The following is a 21,132-nucleotide window of genomic DNA, read 5'->3' as shown; positions in this document are numbered from 1 at the left end:
GGGGTGGAGGGGGTCCCTCAGCCTGGCCTGCGCCCTCTCACAATCCAGGACCCCTCGGGGGATGTAGCAGTGTACCAAGTGGCAGGCAGCCAGGGAGGAGCCTGAGCCGGGGCCGGGCACCACACCACTTGGGCTCATCCCAGCCTGCTGTGCCTGCCGCTGCCACTCAGTAGCACTGCTGGGGTGCTGAAAGAGGCTCCTGACACTGCGGCAGTTGCTCTTGCCAGCTGTGAGCCTGCCTTCTGGCTGAATGGCGTTCCCCCTGTGGGAGCGCACTGACTACCAGGGGGCAGCTCCTGCGTTGAGTGTCTGCTCCCCTGGTGGTCAGTGTGCCTCATAGCACCTGGTTGACCAGTTGTTCCTGTGGTTCCGGTCATTCGGTTGTAATGGTAGCTTAGGCTTTTATATATATAGATCTACCACAATTTCTTTACTCATTCATCCATCAGTGGACACGTAGGTTGTTTCTGTGTCTTGACTATTGTGGATAATGATGCAACAAACATGGGGATGCCGATATCACTTCGTGATCCTGATTTCATTTCCTTCAGATAAATACCCAGAGGTGGGATTTGTGGATCATATGATAGTTCTATTTTTAATTTGTTTGAGGAATCGCCACACCGTTTTGCATAAACAGCTGTACTGAATAATATGATTTAAAAAAATTAAGAGTCTACATACAGCACTTTCATTTAATATTATCAACAAAACTTTTAAATCTTAGGAGGTAACTCCCACAGCATTTGAAATAAGTTCCCAAGGTCATTAGTTATTAAATAGCATATAGGAGATGACCAACCATTTGAAGGCCACATGCATAGAACTAAGGCAACAGACCAAGGTAAATTCAGAAGTACCTGGTAAAAGCAATGTCATCCCATTTGTGGGGACACAGCAAGAGCAGAGCTAAATGCTTGTTTGCATGTGGTGGGGGGGGGGGACACAGCAAGAGCAGAGCTAAATGCTTGTTTGCATGGGGAGGGGGGGGGGGCCAGAAGAGGGCTAGGAGAGGATATAAGCAGCACTCAACACATAGACGTAAGAATGAGTGAAAATGCAATGACAGGGGAATACAATTACTCCTTAGGTCTTTTATGTGGCATCTAACTTATCAAATTTTTTTCTAGTTGGTTTAACCACTTTTTTTTTGTAGTGCTGATATATTCCTTTATTAAATGAGGCCAATTTCGTATGATGTTATGAAAAGAAAATTTCAAATGCTAATATTTTCTGCAGGGTGTAGACCCTTGTATTCACTTTTTGGTCGATTTCTTTAGACTTTGAACTTTTGAAAGGCAAGTAATTAGTCTTTTACACAAGGGAAGATGCTAGATGAGGCAGATAAATGAAGAGTTGCTAATTGACATATATCCCAGTATACTTTAATCCCAACCCTTGCTTTCAAAAGTAACACCATATATTTTCGAAATATTAGACTATGCCTACAGGTATAAAGTTAAGTTGATAAAGTCACACACTTATATTTATTTAAAAAATCAAAAATCAAAATTTGCTTTGCTTGAATTTTCTGCCTTATTGGCTTTATTTGTTCTTTCATTTTGCTTATACTGTTTCCTTTTTTTAAAAATCAGATTTTGGCTGGAAAACTTCAATATGGAATGTGTAATATAAAATGTATAGAATATAAATTGCACAATATATGGGCATTTTTTGGATGTTTGCATGCTTGTGTTTAAGAACTGAACTCTCAAAAAAATTTGGCATATTTGGGCGATTGCTCTAAAAATCAGTGTTGCTCCCTCCAGTTCTCAGGCCCTGTGCTGGGTTTCTCTGCAGGTCATCTACGCTGTCACCTGCTCACTGTGCTAACTACACCCATATGAGGCCAGGCGAACACACGGTTCAAAATCCTTGTTTCTTGCTGAGAACTGTCGTTATAACTCATATTGAATTAGTTGGAATTGTTTTCCAACAGTCACGTGGAGCCTGGGCTGTACAAAGTCATGGTAAACACAAACATACTACTACTCACATTCCATGGCCAACACGTTTTGGTCATATCAATGCAGGGAGATAATTTGACTCCTATTATTTTGTGACAATGCACCAATTTCCAGGAGAATTACAATAATATCACAGTGTAGTTTTTACAAAATCCCACCAGATCTGAGGTGTGCTTGTGCTGGGCACCAGCCAGTGCATTTCCTGAAGCCACCGTAGTTGATCCTGTGCTTGGACCACAGCAGCTCTCAGTGGCCACGCATTTATTACTTTTAGGGAGTCGATGCTAATCAACTGTCTCCATAAGCAGTTTCAAGGTGAGCTGGGATGACTGATTCATCCCACCTGGAGGAGCCAGCGAGAGCATTGTTGTGGCCGCTGGCCTGTCTCCCTCTCATGGACTGTCCGTCTATCCTGCCTGCTGGCTTATCTGCCTGTCCTGACTGCTGGCCTGCCCCTGTTCTGTCTGCTGGCCTGTCCACCTGTCCTGAGTGACACCAGCTGTGCTCTTAGCTCTTGAACATGCCTGCCTCTGGGAGAATCCTCGGAAAGGCTGCAGTCAGGGGTTTTGGGGGGTGCACTGAGGCACGATGACTTCTGGAGGTTTCTTCTGGCTGAGGAGAGGACTGACTGCAGGAGGACAGAGTCGCAGGCACGGGGTCTGCGTCCTCTGCCCTTGGGACAGTGAAGCTGCGTGGCGGGGACAGAGTGTCCGCAGGGCACATCATAAAGCCCATCTGACAGCTGAGTCAGCGAGGCTGGACTCCTCTTCACATACGCTCACAGCATGCTTTCTTTGTGGGAGGGGGGGCTTATTAATATTCTGAAAGGAAGATGCTGTTTATTCATAGGAGAACTTTGCTTTCTGTGAAGTACATCCTGAAAAATTTGGTTGCCCTGAGTAATATTTAAACACAAGTAGGTTTTCCAGTGTTTGTGACACCCTTGGAAGCCGCCCTGGCCTCCTGCCCCTCGGAACCCCATGGATATGGGTACCAAGAATGGGCAGCTGCGTGGTTTGAACACAAAGTATTTGTTTATATGTGGATAATCGAACAAACCTGATTTCTTCTACATCTCACGTTCTTTCGAGATCAAGCATTTCGTCTTGGTGATTGTGAGGTGACTGACAGAGTGAATGCATCACTTTTGGTTTTATCAAAAAAGGATTGCTGTGCAAGGCCGCACTTGACACAAGATGTCACCTGATGAGAAAGCTGTGGTCAGAGACATTTGAAAATCCTACAGTTTGTTCTCATGTGACATGTTTCTAAAACTTCCCATTTTTGTCAGTTTGTGCATCATTCAGAAAGAAGCCATCTTTGAGAAGAATGCTGGTCTTCCAGGGTTGGGGTCATCAGGGCTGCTGGAGTCCTTGCCCAGCCCTGGGCTTTCCTCCCAGAGCTCATCTCTGCAGGCGAGAATTCCCGGGCAGGTCTGGAGTGAGAGGCGGAGACCAGGCTGCAGGCCGGCAGAGCCAGCGTCCTGAGGGGCCCATGCCAGGTTGGCCCCACTGGTCCCACTCCTGACCCCTGGCAGCCGAGGTTCTGCCTGGGGCTCCCAGTCTGGTGGCATCACCACGAACCTTCTTCCTTCAGGCATAGAATGAGGGCATTTTGGAGGGGCAGGTGCAAGCTCGAGGCTTTTCAGCATGAAGACCCCGTGCAAGCCTTGCGGGAGTGACGTTTAAGGAAACTCGCATTTGTGCACAGTTGACTATGCCCATGGCTAGTTCACAGCCATGGTTAACTACATGCAATTGATGTGACTATATTACATAATGTTATGAATATGGTGGGTTGATCATTATATGCCAAGTCACTCGATGCAGACTCCCGAGATGTCGAGGGCAAGGCCCATTATTCTGAAAGACCCGGAGGGGTTTCTGTCCCTGTTCCAGTTGGTGCTGGCCCGAGGTGCCCTGACCCCCAGGGGCAGGCGAAGGCACTGCTTCCTTCCGGCTGTCCCTGGGCTGGTTGCAAATACCCACCAGGAGCCTTCCTCTGGGTCCCTACTGTCCTGCGCTCCGCTCCGAGGCCCAGGCCTAGACCGCTCTCTGCAAGGTCAGCTCATACCGACAGACGGAGGACGACTCAGACTCAGACATTTGCCCTGGCTTCCCAGGAGGGCTTGATACCACGTGAGAACATTTAGGGCAAAACCAGGGCGTATTTTCCACTGCACTATGTGGGAACTTCGAGAATGGGATTTTCTTAAATACAAGGACCAAGGCAAAGGCGTGTTTTTAGTGTTAAGGACTGGCAAGCGTGTCTCCTTTGGAAGGTGCTGTGTTTGAGGGGGAGGGACGCTGTGGTGGATGAAGCTGCTTTCTCAGGTTATTGCTTAGCAAAAGCACAATGAAGTGATGGCAAACCCATTGATGATGAGACGGTCCATCCCTGCCCCTCATCCTGCGCACCTGCCCCCGGCCCCCCTGCGCACCTGCCCCCTGTGCACCTGCCTTTGTTCGGCATGTGCAGCTGAGAGAATGATGGCGGCTGAAGTCGGTAGTGTTTGGTTCCATAATTCAACCTCAGAAGGCAAGGGAGAGAAGCAGGGTTTTTATAGGTGGGACCGAGTTTAGTGTTTTTCCTATAAAATAATTTCTGCAAATTTAGCTTCAGGGTCTGTTCTCTTTCTGATATAAGAGACTGGATCCAGGATTCGTTTGCTTTGGGGCATCCATAAATACACACTCCTTATGACCACCCTCGGGTCTGTACCCTGTCTGCCCACCCCGGACCTGAGGAGGTACCGAGGAGTTTGGTGGGAAACAGGATTTGCGGAGGGGGAAGCCATGAACTGAAGTTCGTGCTGAGTAGGAAGGAGGTTTCATTGAGGAAATTCCATACATTTAAGGATTATTGGATATAACAAAAACTCACAGATACAGTATGAAGTTAGAGACAATACGTTTGTTTTCTTTTATTTCTATTCCTATGTTGGAAAGAAATGGTCAACAGGGAGAACAATGAATAATTCTGGCATCCAACTCATACAAAAGTAATTTTACTCTCTCAAGACAAATATAGAAAACGAATGAGAAGAAAACAAAACGCAAGGAGTATTTAGACTTAATAATTCAGATGGCTCCGATGATTACGTTTCTATTACTGCTTTAATCTGGAATTTGAATGCCAGTATTTTCACATGGTCAGTTTTGTGCGGGTCCCCTCACTGTTTGGAGACTAATATTCGCACACAAGTTGTTTAGGTACATGCAGGTGCCACCTCTAACGCCCGTGCTGGTCTTGTCCCACACAGACATGCATTTCTGTCTGTCCATGGCGAGGTGTGACTGCAGCCGTGTCCTTTTCACCAAGACAAGAGATTAATGACAAATGCTCACCCTTCAGGTCCCTGGGGACATTGTTCTGGGCTTTGCTTCAATTCTAGTCGTTAAAAAAAAAAATCCTCACAGCAATGTTATTAATGTGATGAAAAGAAATACTTGTTAATAACTAGATAATTTTAAGAACTTGGGTTCGTCCGTCTGTAATCTCAGTGTGATTAAGGAGGAAGGTCTAACGTCCATTATTCCTAACGACAAGACCAAGCAGGCTTAACGCATTAGTGGCAGCGGCTTCGGAGAGGCGCGGGAAGGCTATCGGCCATTTGAGCCACAGTTGAGGAATTGGCCTGACCGCCACACAACAAAAGTGATACAAAAGAATTAAACCCTCACTAAAGTCTATTTCCTCGTATAATCACACAAAATGATTTTTCTTAAATATGATAATAAATCACAGCAAAAAATCAATGTGGCAGGGCCCAACTGCTATGGCCTGATAACGCATCAATCAATATTTAGTATTTAGATTTTAATTAATACATAGCCGTGCAGAGGCTTTTTAAGGGAGAAATATTATCTCAGATAAAAAATCCGGCACCCTTAGCATGCAAAAGTTGTTGCTCATATCTGTCACTGATCAGTCCGCTAGCGTTGTGATTAAAAACCCTTGAAAATATCAGACAAGAGGGTGAAACAGATTGAACCAGGAGAAAGTCGTCGGTCGTCGGTGTCCCTGCTGGGAAGCCGCCAGCTCGGAGCAGGCAGCACAGAGCCGCCCGGAGCATGTGGGTCAGACTTGGAATGAAGTCTAGGGAGCTCCTGACAGTGTGGACCGGGCTCTTTGCTGCTAAGCCAAATCAGGAATTTCAAAGGGGCGTGTCTAAGGAGACCATCACTTCCCTAGTCTTCATTCATGTGGTTTTGGAGGAAGGATTTCTCTTGATGAGGAAGCGTTTAAAAATAATTTTAGCGTTGGGGGACCCATGTTGATTTTGGTCACACTTTTCATTTCCCACACGTCCATTGGTGGCTGAGTGACACGGGCTGTTACAATGGACTCTCTGCAGAGACAAATAGAGGTCTTCCTTTCAAACCCCTGGAGGGACCACCCGGTTCCTACATCCTGTTCACAACTCTAACCCCTCCCCCCTGGCACCCACTTTTCATCAAGGAGAAGGCTTTTCTAGATGTTGCAGCCCCTGCAAAGCTCAGAGACGAGCAGGGAAGACGGAGAGAATGTGAGACGCAAGAACGTGTCTGTGGGGAGGACCCAGTGGGCTGTTCACATTTTTATCTGAAGCCAGTTCCATCACCGGGTCTTTCCTCTCTGTCCTCTGCTTGCGTTCCATCTGCTATTCCCTGGCCCCTCACAGGGAGAGTGACGTGAGCCTGTCAGCTGGATCTTCTGTAGTACAGACCTCCCACCCAGTGAACCTGCGTTGGCAGGTGGTGTCCCGCAGGCGACCTCGGTGGGTCCCAGGGAAGCCCGCTCCTTGTCTGGGGCTGGCTTTCCTCTTTCCCGTATTTCCTGTTACCTGTGGTTTTTTCGTTGAACTTGGTGCCAATCAAAGTCAAGTGAGGTCCCTGTGAGGGATGCTTAGCGGCGTCTGTGATAACCACTTCAATAGGCTGTTGTGTTGGAGAAAGAGGGTACATCAAGGCACTTGGGGTCACCAGGGGTTACAACCTGTGGTCTCTGTGACAGCTAAGCACTGGTTTCTTTAAAAATATATTTTTATTGATTTCAGAGAGGAAGGGAGAGGGAGAGAGAGAGAGAAACATCAATGATGAGGATCATTGATCGCTGCCTCCTGCACGCCCCCCCACTGGGGATCAAGCCAACAACCTGGGCACGTGCCCTTGACTGGAATCGAACCTGGGACCCTTCAGAGCAGGCCAACACTCTGGCCACTGAGCCAAACCAGCTGGGGCGAAGCACCAGTTTCTTGCATCAGGATGTTAGTTGAGGATTTTAGCAAAATGGGGCTGGGAGGCTGAGACTGTGCCTGAGCTCCTCGGCCTGGGACAGTCTCTCCAGGCTGTGGCTGGTGTTGGGGGTGCAGATTCAACAAAGAGGTGCCCAGTGAACAAATGGACACGAGCAAAAGTGCTCAGGGGCTTCCTCAGCCCTGCAGAGACGGGGTAGCTTGCTGTGTGTCCAGGTTGTTTCTGATCGTTGGCTCTCATCTGGGGAACTGAGGGACCCTATGTTGTGGTCAATGGCCATGGGGAGTGACAATGAATTAGATTTCCTGAGGCCAGAAGTTCATGGGCCTATTGCCTGGTGGGGAGTCACGAGGGAAATTGTGGGTTCACAGAGAGCTGGCAGAGTTCCAGGCAGAAAGCTGTCCCCAGACGGGTCCCTGAGGGAGCAGCTCTCACACCAGGCTTCACAGGCACCGAGAAAAGCTGGGTCACCGAGGAGTCAGGGAAGTGACCAGCTTTCACTTATTAGAACCAAATGGCATCAAAGGCGAAAAACACCCCAACTTTTACCTAATACCCCACCTCTTAGAATTTATCCTAAGAAAATAATCAGATAAACATAGATATTTATGTCTCAAGGGGTTCGGAGCAGTGAAGCCACAAGCACCACCCTCACCTGAACGTAGCGCCTGAACCTGTGACCAGGGACCCGCTCACGGGTGACGCGTTTCCAGGCATGGAAGGAAGGACGACCCTCAGAAGGGCCTTTCAGGACACGTGATCGCGAGTCTGTTAAAAATGCAAGCGTGGGAATTTTTCACCTAAGTGTTTTCTGGATTTGCTTGTGTCCTTGGCCTGGCAGATATTGTGTGGACAAGCTTGTGACATGCTCTGAAACCACATGGCGGGTCCCGGACTGTGTGGAGGGAGAGGATGAAGACGGGAATAAAAAGTGGTCAAGGGAAAATTAGGGGAGTTTGACTCGAGCCTTCAATGTGTCCAGGGAGAATTTTTTTCTTTTCTTTAAAAAGAGGCGAGAAAGGAGATTGCAGCTGGAGAGACGGCTAACAAGACCGAAGAGCCCGTCAAGCCTTCCAGACAGGCCCGAGTGCGGAGGGAGCGCCTCGATCTGTCTTCATCTGGGAACGCAGGGCATGGTTTCTGGTCCGGAGGCCGCGTTGCCGAGAGCGCGTCTGTGTGTGGGTTTCTCTGCCGAAGCCCAGGATCTGAGATAGGAAATCGAACCTTTGAGGAGGTTCGTGCCTACACTCAGGCTGGAGTCAGAGACGGAGGGAGGGGAAGGAGGAGGACACACCGCACAGCCGACAGTGAGGCTGACAGTTGTGAGGCTGGGCCCTGATGGCCACAGGGGTTTCACCCTCTTCATCTGTTTTGATGCCCGTTGGAGCCTTTCCATGATGTTTATTTTCTGAAGGTCACCCGTTGCCCATGGGACAGAGCTGCCATCAAAGCCTTTGCTGGCCCCTGGGTCCCCACCGGCCCATTCATTCCTCCACACGCGCATGTGCGTTTGGCCCCAGGTGTGCTCCTTGGGACGGACACGTTTGGAAAATTCATTGTCTCTGCTTGTGTTCCCGCATGCCTGCGGCTCCTGCCCGGCCTCAGCGACTGGCTCCGGGTGCATCGGGTCAGAGAACAGTGAGAGGTTTCAGGTCCAGTCGCTGAACCTGGACTCTATACCGGGCCGCTGCATAGGTTCACGTTAACCCCAGTAATACCGAAAGGCGAGCTTCGCTACCAAGTTCACACGGGAAGATAGACTGAGAGGGTCCCTACTGACCAGGAGTGGCTGTTGAGGGAGGCGGAGCCAGACAAGCACCGAGCTCCTGGCCCCAGGACCTTGCCACCTTCTCTGGCCCTTGGCTGCCTCCCTGGGATGGACCACCAGCGCTGGAGCCCATCATGATTCCCACAGATGTCGGGCTCACCCGGCCAAATCCCAGCACAGAGCCTAATGGCATGAGGGGCCGCCAAGTTGGGGCGAACGGCATATCCAAGCTCAGTCCTTTCATGCGAGGCATTGGGGCCGCAGCCAGGGCCTGCAAACGTGCATGTACATTCACAGGTGGAATTTACCCCATTAACTGCACCTGTCCTCCGCGCTGCCGGCCGCCGTCCCATGATTTCTGCGGCTGGCTGGGGCGTGCTCATTTGCTCTCTGATTCCTCCTTCATTTCTCTGATGGTCGATGGAAACCATTAGTTCATTTGCAACGTTGGACGGATGTCAGTTGCTTAACAAGGGTCACGAGTTTTGATGGGAGAGTTGGGCTAATGGTGGCAATGCCAGCGATGTCTCAGCTGTCTTTGCAGATAACACAGACATTCCGTCTCTCACTGGGGCACCCGGTGGGCTCAGTCAGGTTAATAGGGATTGTACTCTAAGCTCAATGGAATGCTTATTTCTGTGTTGGTGAATTGTATGTAAAGAGCTGCTATGCAATCGATACTTTTTCATAATTTGGTCTATTGGGAATATGTACACTGAATGTTTATCTGTCTACCTAGGTGGAAAATTGTCTTTTAGTGAGAAGAACGCATGGTTTGTTGGGGTGCATGTATCTGTGTATGTGGGTGTATACGTATGCATGTGTATATGCATGTCTACATGTGCTATGTACATATATGCATGTGCTTGTGTGCATGTGGGTGTGTTTGCCTTGGCACAGAGAGGAAGAAAACCAACATCTGCGAGAACCTGTGGTGTTCCAGGCATTTTATATACATTGTTTTTAAAATTCTTGAAAAAATAACCTGAGGTCTGCAATACTGTCCTTTGATATTACTATTTCTGTTGCTCTTGTTATTTTGCAGACAAGACAGTTACGCTCCCTTAGATCATGCCCTTTGTCTAAGGCTGCATGGCTGATGGGGGCAGAGCTGGGGTACTGGCGAGCCCACACCTTCCATTCCACACCCCGTTTCCACAGCCCACCCACCACACCGAGTGCCACTCTGCTCTCCCACAGTTATGTGCTTGCACACCCATGTGCCCTATCCGCATGTTCCCCGTGCACCCCACAGCCTGCATCCGGGTGTGAAGTCTGCCCCCTTGTGAATACCCGCACCTGGCCCGTCTCAGCCCTATGTGACCTCCCAGGCACACACATTCACACCCAGGTATAGAGAGTTCCAGAGCAGGCAGGTATGTGTTCATTCCCCAGATAATCAGAGGCCCCGATAAAATAAAGCTTCAGTTGACGGACACCCGGCAGACAGGGCTGTTAGTTTACGTAGGGCCCAGGCAGAGTCGGCTGGAAAATTTTGATCACTTTAATTTACTATATCCAGCGTGCCTGCTGTACTCGGCAGGCACTTTTATCAAGCCCTGTGCGGCGGTATTGATTTTTTTATTTTCTATGTAGGATAAGAAGACAGAGAGTTAGGAGCAAGAGTGAATGAAGAACTTTCCTCAGATTGCTGCTTCTCTGGGCTTATTGCTTCCTGTCGTTTGTGGTTTCAGATGACGTCTGGTGTGTCAGGGTTGCTTGAAGCAATAAACGGGGTGAATAACAATGGAAGGGCCAGATGAGAAAGATTGAAAAAGGAGAGAGAGGCAGCAAAGAAAGTGAGGAAGTGCATGTGAGAAATGGAAAAAACGCCGAGGTTGAGGAAAAAGTGTCTTTGGTGTAGGTGACCCATCAGCACATTCCTTAAAGTTCACACACCGCGCAACAGTCCCAGCAAAGAGCAGGGAGTCAAGGCCTTTGTCTTATTATTTTTCTGAAATGAACAAAAGAATGCCTCCCGCCCCTCCGCCCTAAATGCTGGACCACAAAGCATAGGCCATCTCGCAAGAACCCAAGGCCTGACCAAGCCCAGCTCCCCCTGTAAGAGGACACGGGTTGCTCTCTGGGGTGTGTAGGTTGCAGCCTGGCACTTTCCATGGCTGCACCCCCTCGGGAGGTGGGCCCGCCTGGAGCCGTCCCAGGGCAGGAGACTGCAGCCTGGCACCACACACCCTGGATGAGGTGCTGCCCACACGCCCGTTCAATGCATGTGCCACCCAAGCACTAGGTTTAATTTCAGGCTATGAAATGTATATTACACCAGGGAGTAGTATTTGTATGCTACTAGTGGATGCACACACACACACATACACACACGCACACATGTGCACACACATGCCCATGCCCATGCCAATACATGCGCACATACACACAGTCTTTGGGGAGCCTGGCATTTAGAACTTGCTCATTTCCCAGCTCTACATGTTCAGGTCTTTGGCTGTCGGCATGCCTCACTTTTTTGTGCCTCGGCGTCCATACACATGGAGAGAGGACTGCAGTGGTACCACATGTGCACAATGTCACAGTAGGTGTTGCAGGGTGACCGTCCCAGGGCAGGCGACTGGGAAGTATTTGTTGCATCAATGAATCAGCGAATGGAGAGGAATGGAGTGTAAGCATGATTTGTGAAATTCTAATGTAAAATTCCCTTAAAAAAACGGTTCTGGTAAGCTACAAAGTTGAATCAGAAGTGGTATAAATTAAACCTTAAATTAGGACTAATGTTAAAAAATCAGGGCCACTGTTGACTACCAAATATAGATAGATGTCACAGGCATTGTTTTAAAAAACATCTGAACCTTAAAACCTGATGATGTAATTTGTTGCTTTTGGGTGTTTTTACACTTGATCTTAGCCAAAAAAGCTAAAAAGTGATGCTTTTATAAAACAAAACAAAACATTTCTTTAAAGCTCTGTTTCCCCAGTTACTAGTAAAATCAATGAAAGGGATCTGTTAGTGCCCAAGTAATTCCTGTGAGTTCTCACAGAAGGTGTATGGGTAGGGATGTACACAGGCCTCATTTGATTAAAGTTTCCTTTAAATGAAGTAAATGTAAGAGTTTAAAAATGTTGTTTGCCAATGCTATCAATTTATTTTGCAAAGAGATTGATGCCTTATCATCCAGTGAAATAAAGGCCAGTGACCCCGTCCCCAGTTCTATTGAAAATCCTTAATACGATGGGCAGAAGGGGCAACTTTCTCAGCAAGTTGTGGCCTCAGATATTTACTTTCTGAACACTTTCAGCTTAGTTTCATGGATCCAAGCAGCCCAGGTGAAACTGGTTCATTTAACCCCACAACACACTTCAAGGGTGCTGGTGGACTCTGTCCCCGGAGACATGTGACGGCAGCAGAGACGACCATCTGTCCTGCATTGTTTCTGCTGAATTGCGTGTGGTGGTTGGACCCTTGGCCTCTTGGTTCCTCCTGCTCCGGCTCCATCATGCAGCCCTCTGTCCATTTGTCCAGCTTTTCTCATCCAGGCGGGGCCCTGAGATGGGTTTCTCCCCAGCAGAGGCACAGAACACAAGCTGACTGTTAGGATTGTGCTTTTATTTTTAATTTAAAAACTAGAGGCCATGGCTGAAAGTGATGTCACAATAGAAAAGCAAAGGGACTTTGGAAAATGACCGTGTGCCTGGCCTCATTTACTAGTACTAGTGGGCTGTGTCTCAGAGAAGACAGCAGGGGCTTGGAGGTGACTTGGGACACACGCACTGACTTTGTCTCACACTCCAAGGGAACTGATGGGATCATCTTTAAAGGTGGAGGAGGTCCTCCTGCCCCTGCACTTCTGGGGGATGTGGACGTATTATTTATCATGACTTTAAAAGGCTATTGTTACAGTTTAAATAAATTGCTCTATTATAATATATGGGTGGCCTTATAAAAGATAGGTTAAGTTTGAGCGAAAAGTGCCACTATTTGGGCAAGTCATTATGTAACCTTCAGAAAACTGGAGACTCAAAAATGTTTTAAGGTGGGCTACCTTCCTGGTGCAATTGTTTATAAATCCATTTTTTAAAAGCAGAAAAGCCTTATTATGTGAACATATTTCTTTCCTGTCCTGCAAACTCCCAGCCTGTTGGGTGAGTCACTGGAGACTGAATGGAGAAAGTGAGGTCTGTGAGCTGAGATGAAGAATCCCCTGGGCAGGAATCACAGGTGAGTTCTAGTCCAATTCCAGCCACAACTGCCCTCCTCTTCCCTACCTGATGAGCACAGCATGCTGCTCCACCTGTTGGAAAGGTGGTGTCAGAGGAGCTGAAGTGTGCAAAGAAGTTTTGAAAACGTCAAAGAGCCATACATATACAACTTTCCCCCTTTGTTTCCTTTTCTTTTTGACTCTAGTGATGGAAATTCAGTGTTTTCACTTATTAATTGGCCCTGAGTAAGATGTACAATCATACATTTTCCCCCCCAAGAAGATTAATACATAGCTGTGGATTCCAGGACCATTAACATGCTCTTTGAAAATCTGACCCCTTGCGACGGACAGATGTTCTCAGAAAATAACAATGAAAATATTAACAATGATGACAATAAATGCCGAAATAGAAATAAGCACTTTACAATTATAGCTGAGCATTGACTATGGGCAGAGGAAGGAAGACTTTTGTAAAAAAAAAAAAGAAAGAAAGGAAGAAAGAAAGAAAAAGGTATTTCTTTTCATTGAAAATACAGACCTGAACATTTACCTTTTATGAGCAAGAGGGTAAAAACAAAACAAAACAAAACTGAAAATGGAGTAAATGGTTTCAGTTTACCCAGGTTATTTCTAAACAGTAATACAAAGATGTAATAGAAATAATTTAGACATATGGATAAGAACCTTCAAAATCAATAGTGCTGGAAGAAATGAAACATATGCTGATGCAATCAAACAGAATTGAATTTCATACAAATGTTAGCAAATCTATATCAGATTATCACAGCAAAAACTTCATTTTCATTGATTTATAATGTATTATTATTGTTTCCACCAAACTGCCACAGACACCATTCAGCAGCTGCTGAGTGCCTTAAGGGTAAATAAGGGGGATCGGAGACGCGCTGGGCAGAGACGGTTAGGAGCCAATAACTCACTGCGGCAGGTGCGACTCTTAACGATTCTTTGCTTGTTCCTTTGAATTGCATTAGATCATTCTCTGAGACTTTTGGTGAGCAGGGGCTGTTCCTTTGGTATTCACACGTGAATGAAGAAAAAGGTTTTGCATGTAGACATTTAGCAGAAATGTGGCTCGACAAGCCCATACGCATGTCTATATCCTCCTCTCTCTACCTTCCTCTTCCCCTCTCTAAATCTGTCTCTATCTCCATCTCTATGCCCATCTCCGTCTTCCTCTCTGTCTCCATCTGGTCCATTTCCATCTCCATCTCTATATAACTAAAGTGAAAATATTCTTCAAACCACCATTGTTTTCAGGAGACTGACTCCCTGGTGACCACCATTTGACAAGATGCCTGTAAATCACATTTTCCAAGTGGCCAATTCCCTGTGGGGGCGAAAGGGCTCCTTCTCCCAGTCCCTGCATATGGCATATTGGGAATCAGGGACCCTTTCCCAGCAGCATCTGCAGTGAGAGCCTGCGTTTTGGAGAAGGGATTATGTGAATAGTTACTTCAGCAAAATCCACGCACCTTTTTCAAGAACAGAAGTGGAATTAACAATAACAATGAGCCCAATGAGCCAGGTGAGGTCTGTAGCTTATGTCTGTAAGAAAGTTGTGCTAGAGTGCCTTAAAATGGCATTGTATTCCACAATCTTTGAGTTAGTTATCAGCTCAAGTTCCACCTAAAGCAAAACACCAGGTCATTTCATTCTCTTCTCCAGTGATGCAATGGACGACAGGAGGGTTGTTTTGCTGAATGCTGTTAATTATTCATAACAATTTGCTCATTATTTCTCATGCACTGTGGGGAGTGATAGAGCAGAACTTTGGGGGAACAGGTAAGTTCCAGCCATGACAGGCACTGAGGCCGCAGCCCTGCCCATTCCTGCCTCTGGTCCTGGTGACAACGTGCAGGAGGCTGTGCAGTCCTGGTGGCTGGGGCCTTCCAGCCCTGGAATCTCGCCCCTTTGGTGCTACTGCCCGGCTGTCCACGGCAGGGTTACATCTACTGCATTGATGTCAATGATGGTTCCCCCTGGCTCTCCCAGGCCTGGTCCAGGCCGCACTGAGTGGATAGGTGGCTTTGGGCCCGGGAAGGTGGTAGGTTTGGCATAAACTCTCCTGAAGGTACATCCTGGAGCTTCCTTCCAGGTGACCAGGGGCCTCTTCACAGTGGAGCCACCGATTGGAGGCTCACGACTTGTTCCTCCTCCCACTTCTGAATGAACATGAGTCAAGGACCAGGGAATGTGGCCATGTTCAGGCCTGGGACAGTTATGGGAACTGAGTCATGACAGACCGCCTTCCCCTCAGTGCCCTGCCTCAGGCCCCTCAACCACGTTCTCCCTGTCCACCTCAGGGAGATTCCGGACAAAATCTGTCCCCCTCTGTCTCGACCTGCTGTTCACTGCTGACAGTGAGAGTGCAGGTGGTCACCCACCTGCTGGTGCACCATTGGCAGAATTTCCCAACCTACAAAACTCATACTCTGGCAAGCCAACTTCCTCTTCTTACAGTTCTACCAAGAATCTATTTTGAGCACAGATTCTGCCCCATTGAGAAACTGTGATCTCAGTCAGCTCCTGGAAGTGAGTCATTTTAGATGCAATCGGGTCCAGGATTTCTCCACCTCCCTCCTTCCCGAGTCTGCAGATGTTAGGGAGCGGTAGTTCAGACATTGTCCCTTCTGGTGGACCTTGCTGAGCTGTCCCTGTGCCCGTCCATCCATCCATCCATCCATCCATCCATCCATCCATCTATTCATTGTTCATTCATTCATTCATTCATTCATTCTCTCATAAAACCTTCATAGAATAACTACTGTGTTTCAGGCATGAAGTGGTGATTAGAAGCACAAGGCCTGCACGGTTCAGAGGTCACCGTCTGGTCAGCATGCAGTAAAGGAGGCAGGTACACACGTGCAATAACTCCATGTGCCAAGTGTGGTGACAGTGAGGACATGGAATTCCAGACTCGTAGGTGGACTTCTGGACTCAGTAGGAGGGAGCAGGCTCATAGGGTTCCTGGCTTGTGCACGGCCCCAGTGGAGCTGGGAAGACCAGCACAGGCCTGAGACACCATGCGGAGGGTGGAAGTGAGAGAACATCCCAAGCCCAAGTGACCCAGGAGCAGTGGCCTCAGGGCAGCAGCAGGCCTTGGTGGGATGCTGGGTTCCAGGCAGGGAGTGCACTGGAGGAGGGCAGAGAGGTGGGGACCCAGGCCTGCACTGAGTTCTACCCTGGGTTTACCCTGAGGGCCTGAGGGACCTAAGAGAGAGCTATGGGCCCGACTGGTGTTTGATTTTTGGGGGGCTGTGAATAGATTAGATCCAGACAAGAATAGTGTGGGGAGTTTAGTTAGGAGGCCACCTGACAATGTAATTGAGAGACCACAAAGGCCTGGAGGGATGGAGAGGAGGACCAAATGAAGGGGAATTAGGAGTTAGAACTGACATGACACCATCACCAAGTGATGTTGGGAGGGGGCCAGGGTCAGGGTATTCACAGGAATGACTCCAGAGTCTTAGCTCGATGTCCCTGCATTGTGGGGATGTGTTCAAATTTCCATGGGGAAGGGCATCAAGGCAGGTGTTCGAGTAAGTGCAGACGGAGACCTGAAGACTGTCAATCAGTGGGTGGTGCTGAGTGGAGTCAGAGTAGATGCCGGAAGACAGTTGGCAGATGCTTAAATGTAGTGGTTCCCACCTTAGGATGAATGAGGAGTGTTAACGAAGGGCATGGGAGCTGGGAGGGGGTCAGGACAAGGAGAGTCGGGACCCATGTCCACAGCCACAGTGTCAGATGTCGGGGGAATGGCTGAGGGCTGTAAATGTGTAGGTGGGTGGTTGCATTTAATACGATTGTGAACAAAAATCTTAAAACCCCACCCACCTTCACTGCCCCTCAGTTGCGCGCGTGTGTGTGTCTGTGTGCGTGTGCGCATGAGCACCTTTTATGAATTTAGGTGCATACATGTGTTCTATGCTCACCCCACTTAGCCTGGTTTTTGAAAAGTTTGTAATAAACAGAGTGATTGGTGAAAGAGTTACAGTTTAACCGGAATCATTAATTAACCAGGATCCGTCATTAATGGGGCAGAATCTGTAGCAGTTTTCAATTATCATAATTAAACTAAATTAACTTGAGAATTCCTTGGCCTAAAAGTGGTCTAGCTTCTGTGGACCTCTGACTGCTGTAGTCAGAATCAGAGCATAACATTGTGTGGAAAACTAACTTTCACAGTGGGCATTACAATTGGTCCTCAAAATAGCATCACAGTTTAGGCTGTGTGACATCACAGTTTAGGCTGTGTGATATCACAGTTTAGGCTGCATGACATCACAGTTTAGGCCATGTGACATCATATACATGGTTTTAGAAAGTGCAGACTAGAAGTTATCTTCTCTGGATTGAGGTTACAATCAACAGAACTAAGTAAATAGCATTTTTGAAATCACCTCATAGATATCTGACCCAGTGAATTGAGTTTACAATTCTTTCCATTGACAGGGAATCTAATTTGGTGGAGGGTTTGCAGGTGTGGGGGAGAATATATGGTGCCTCTTCATTGTCCTTTAATTTCTCTACCATTTGGGGGAGGAAGTAGAATTTGATGTGAATAATTGCAGGTCCTTTGAGGTCAATGGGGCTTGTTGAGGTGGTTGGTTTGAATGGAATCCGGGAGAATTTTATCTGTTGAGGATGATAAAGAGTCATCAATAGTTGGGTTTTAGCTCGGCTTTCCTCTCCTCTACAACTTTGTTAGAGAAAACGTCAGTCACTTCTCAGGGATCAGACGAACGTCTACTCCGCATGATTGTTTATCACTTGACATTGACCCTAATCTGATAAATGCACCAGGATTTCTTTGGAATTTGGAAGTAGCTTCATGTAATCTTTCACAGGCTGCACACCTGTGGTAGCGCGGTACCTGTCCACAAGGTGTGGGGGATGTGTGTGGGGCGCTTGCACCTCACCCCTCCACAGGGTGGCTATGTCCTGCAACATCTGTACACATTAGTTCCATGAACCAGTGCAAGTGCTGACTTTCGCCTGCAAGGCCTGGGTGACAGTGACCTGCTCACTGCTGTGAGGGGTGCACACTCCAGTTCAAACAGATGCAGGCGTCACCTGGAGATACTGCCCGAAGCACACAGACCTCCCTGTGGTACCTGGGGACCTGGGCACAGACGGTGAGGAGGAGACCGCAGGCACAGAGACGATCCGCGATCCCAGCGTCTGGACAGGTCGGGAGGCTTTGGTGGGTTCTGGACGAGGTAAGCAGCACCCGGTAGAGATAGGCAAGTGCCAGACGGAGATCTGAGAGCTGGGAGCTGGGAATGAGCCTGGACCACCCTCTGCCTGAGCAGGAGCCCAGCTCAAGAGGAACAAAGGACACAGCTTTCCTGCCTTCCTGCCCGTCCTGTGCAGCCTGTTTCCACCGTTCACGTTTCGGCCATGTGCCAGCCATTCTGTGGGAGTGGGATGTGGACATGGTGGCTTTGGGGTGGCATCCTCACCCTTGCTGTGCTGTGGAAGTCCTTGGGTGTCTGGTGAGGCTTTCTGCACAAAATAACATACGAAGGCGTACAAAGGAAACAAGTTACACTGAAATATGGTCATCAAAATGCTAGAAGCCCCTCATATAGAAGCCTGTATGTGCTTTTAGTTTGTGGTCATATCACGAGAGCCAGCTGCTGGTGTCGCAGCTGCCATAGCTTCATGGAGCGTCAACAAGTTACCTGCAGAAGCGTAGGGACAGGCCGCGGGACAGGACACTGTGCTCACAGCCCACTCTTCATCAAGGGGCATCGGAATCCCAGCGGAAGGCTGGTGAGTGAGAAGAGACATCTGCCCGTCTGTGTCATTGGGTCGCCTGGGAAGGAGACACCAGAAGTTCTATTGGGGGGACACCTATGAGAGGTGAGGGACAGGGGTGGTGAGAAAGCTACCTGGCCTGGTTCTAGAACCCTCTATACCCCACCCCACTCTGGGCTGGGAGCCTCAGGGACAGCGTGCTGTGGGCAGGCCCAGGCTCCTGACTGTGACAGACAGGGTGCCGACCCCTCTGCACACCCTGTCCCCCTGATGCAGGAGGAGACCCAGGTCTGATCCCTGAGTCCTGCAGGGACACCGCTCTCACGGCCCTTCCTTCTGCCCCCAGCGAGTGGTGTGGGCAGCAGCAGTGACCTGCTCTAGATGGCGAGCAGTATCAGCAGCTTCAGCAGCTTCCGACACTGGTCGGAAAACCCCGAACACTGGAGGTGTGCAGTGCAGTGTTAGACACTGGTTTTCGGGTTAGCGGTTGTTATCTATTATGGAGGCAGAGCTGTTATGGAAGCATATTTTTACTGGCTTCCGTTTGAACAATGTTTTGGGCAAATATCTATCTTGTTGCAGTGAATACTTGCTAAAAATGAGGCTGCTTCTGCCAATAGCTCCAAGTCCTGGTTCCAAGTCAGGGGGGCCTGGGGCAGGACAGGGGGGCCTGGGGCAGGACAGGGGGGCCCTTGGGCAGGACAGGGGGGCCCTGGGGCAGGACAAGGGTGGGGCCTGGGGCAGGACATGGGGGCCTGGGGCAGGACAGGGGACCTGGGTAGGACATGGGGGGGGCCCTGGGGCAGGACAGGGGACCTGGGCAGGACATGGGGGCCTGGGGCAGGACAGGGGACCTGGGTAGGACATGGGGGGGGCCCTGGGGCAGGACAGGGGACCTGGGCAGGACATGGGGGCCTGGGGCAGGACAGGGGACCTGGGTAGGACATGGGGGGGCCCTGGGGCAGGACAGGGGACCTGGGCAGGACATGGGGGCCTGGGGCAGGACAGGGGGACCCTGGGGCAGCCCAAGTGGGTCAGGAGGAGCTGTCCAGATAGTTCTTTCATGGCAACTGGTAGGTCTGTAAATATTTTATGCCTTGATTTGCTGATTTCATGGGTGTTATGTCTCCCTGAGCCACAGTTTGCCCCCCCCCCCACCCCGTGTCATGTTCTGGTTCCTAGAAATAATGTTTTAATTTCCAGATATATAAAAGGGTCTGTCATTTTCCAAAATGCAGTCACTCATGCCAGTGACAGTTGGCCAAAGGCAGGCGTGTGCTGCAGTGGTGTCCACACTGTTCTCAGAAGCACTGGTGTGGTGTGCATACCCAGCTCACAGTTAACAAAGTGAGCTGGTGTCCTTGTCTGTCTGTTTCTGGTCACCTGGGTGCTTCTTAGGAAGGTGTACGCAGGGACATACGTCTGGTATTTGCCACTAGGAATCTGATTGGAGTGGACTGAATCACTGTATGCTATTTTTAGCTTCTCAGCCCAAACATTAATTATGAAGTCCCGGTGAGTAGATTAGGAAATCGTGCACACTTTCGGGACCTTTGTAGCACTCTGCATTTTATTTGCTGAAGAAACTAGATATAAGATATGCTTTTAAGCCTTTAACATTTGCATATGAAGAATGGGAAAATGCCTTATTTTATACAAAGACACAGCCCCTTAAATATTACTCTTTGCCAGCACTCATTTGGAAGCAGATGATGTCATTAGGAACCACAAGCACATATTTTTAGGAAATCATGCACTTCGGAGACAGTCATTTTCTCAGGTTGTGTGTGTGATGTTAGAATTATAAGTATGTCTAAATTAAAATATAAATCTCCCACTCAGGAACTGTGTTATGTCTCATATAAATGTGCACATTGTTGATACTCAATTAACTAATAATAATAATGATAATAATAATGTAGCAATATTCAACTTCCATTTGGTCACACATTCTGCTTATACAGTAATTGTAAAAGCTCATCATTTCTTAGATTCCGTGTTGTGCTAGGATAAAACGTGTCATAACCACGAAATTAGCGTTAACGGCAGGAAGGGGACCTCTCCGATCAGCCCCTCCAAGCCCCTTCTACACCTCTTAAATGTTCCTCATTATGAATTCATTTTAAGCTTCATTGAGTGCCAGAAATTAATTTGACATAAATTTCTTTGTAAGGCTCTGGAAATTTTCATTTCTAAGGTAGAATTTGGTT

The 21,132-nt window shown here is 48.4% G+C and overlaps 1 long non-coding RNA gene across 1 annotated transcript; it reads right to left on the bottom strand.

The window, feature by feature from the left end:
• Positions 1 to 301: 301 nt before the first annotated feature.
• On the bottom strand, positions 302 to 12,662 carry LOC106725302. Its single transcript, XR_001361168.1, has 3 exons — positions 12,652 to 12,662; positions 7,101 to 7,103; positions 302 to 416 (listed from the first exon to the last, which is right to left on the bottom strand). It is a non-coding gene; the product is annotated as an uncharacterized LOC106725302 (long non-coding RNA).
• Positions 12,663 to 21,132: the final 8,470 nt, after the last annotated feature.

This window comes from Myotis brandtii, unplaced genomic scaffold (assembly GCF_000412655.1).
Source record: "Myotis brandtii unplaced genomic scaffold, ASM41265v1 scaffold154, whole genome shotgun sequence".
In the NCBI taxonomy this organism is placed as follows: Eukaryota; Metazoa; Chordata; class Mammalia; order Chiroptera; family Vespertilionidae; genus Myotis; species Myotis brandtii.
Note: the sequence above shows the minus strand (reverse complement) of the source record. Positions and strands in the feature narration are given on the sequence as shown.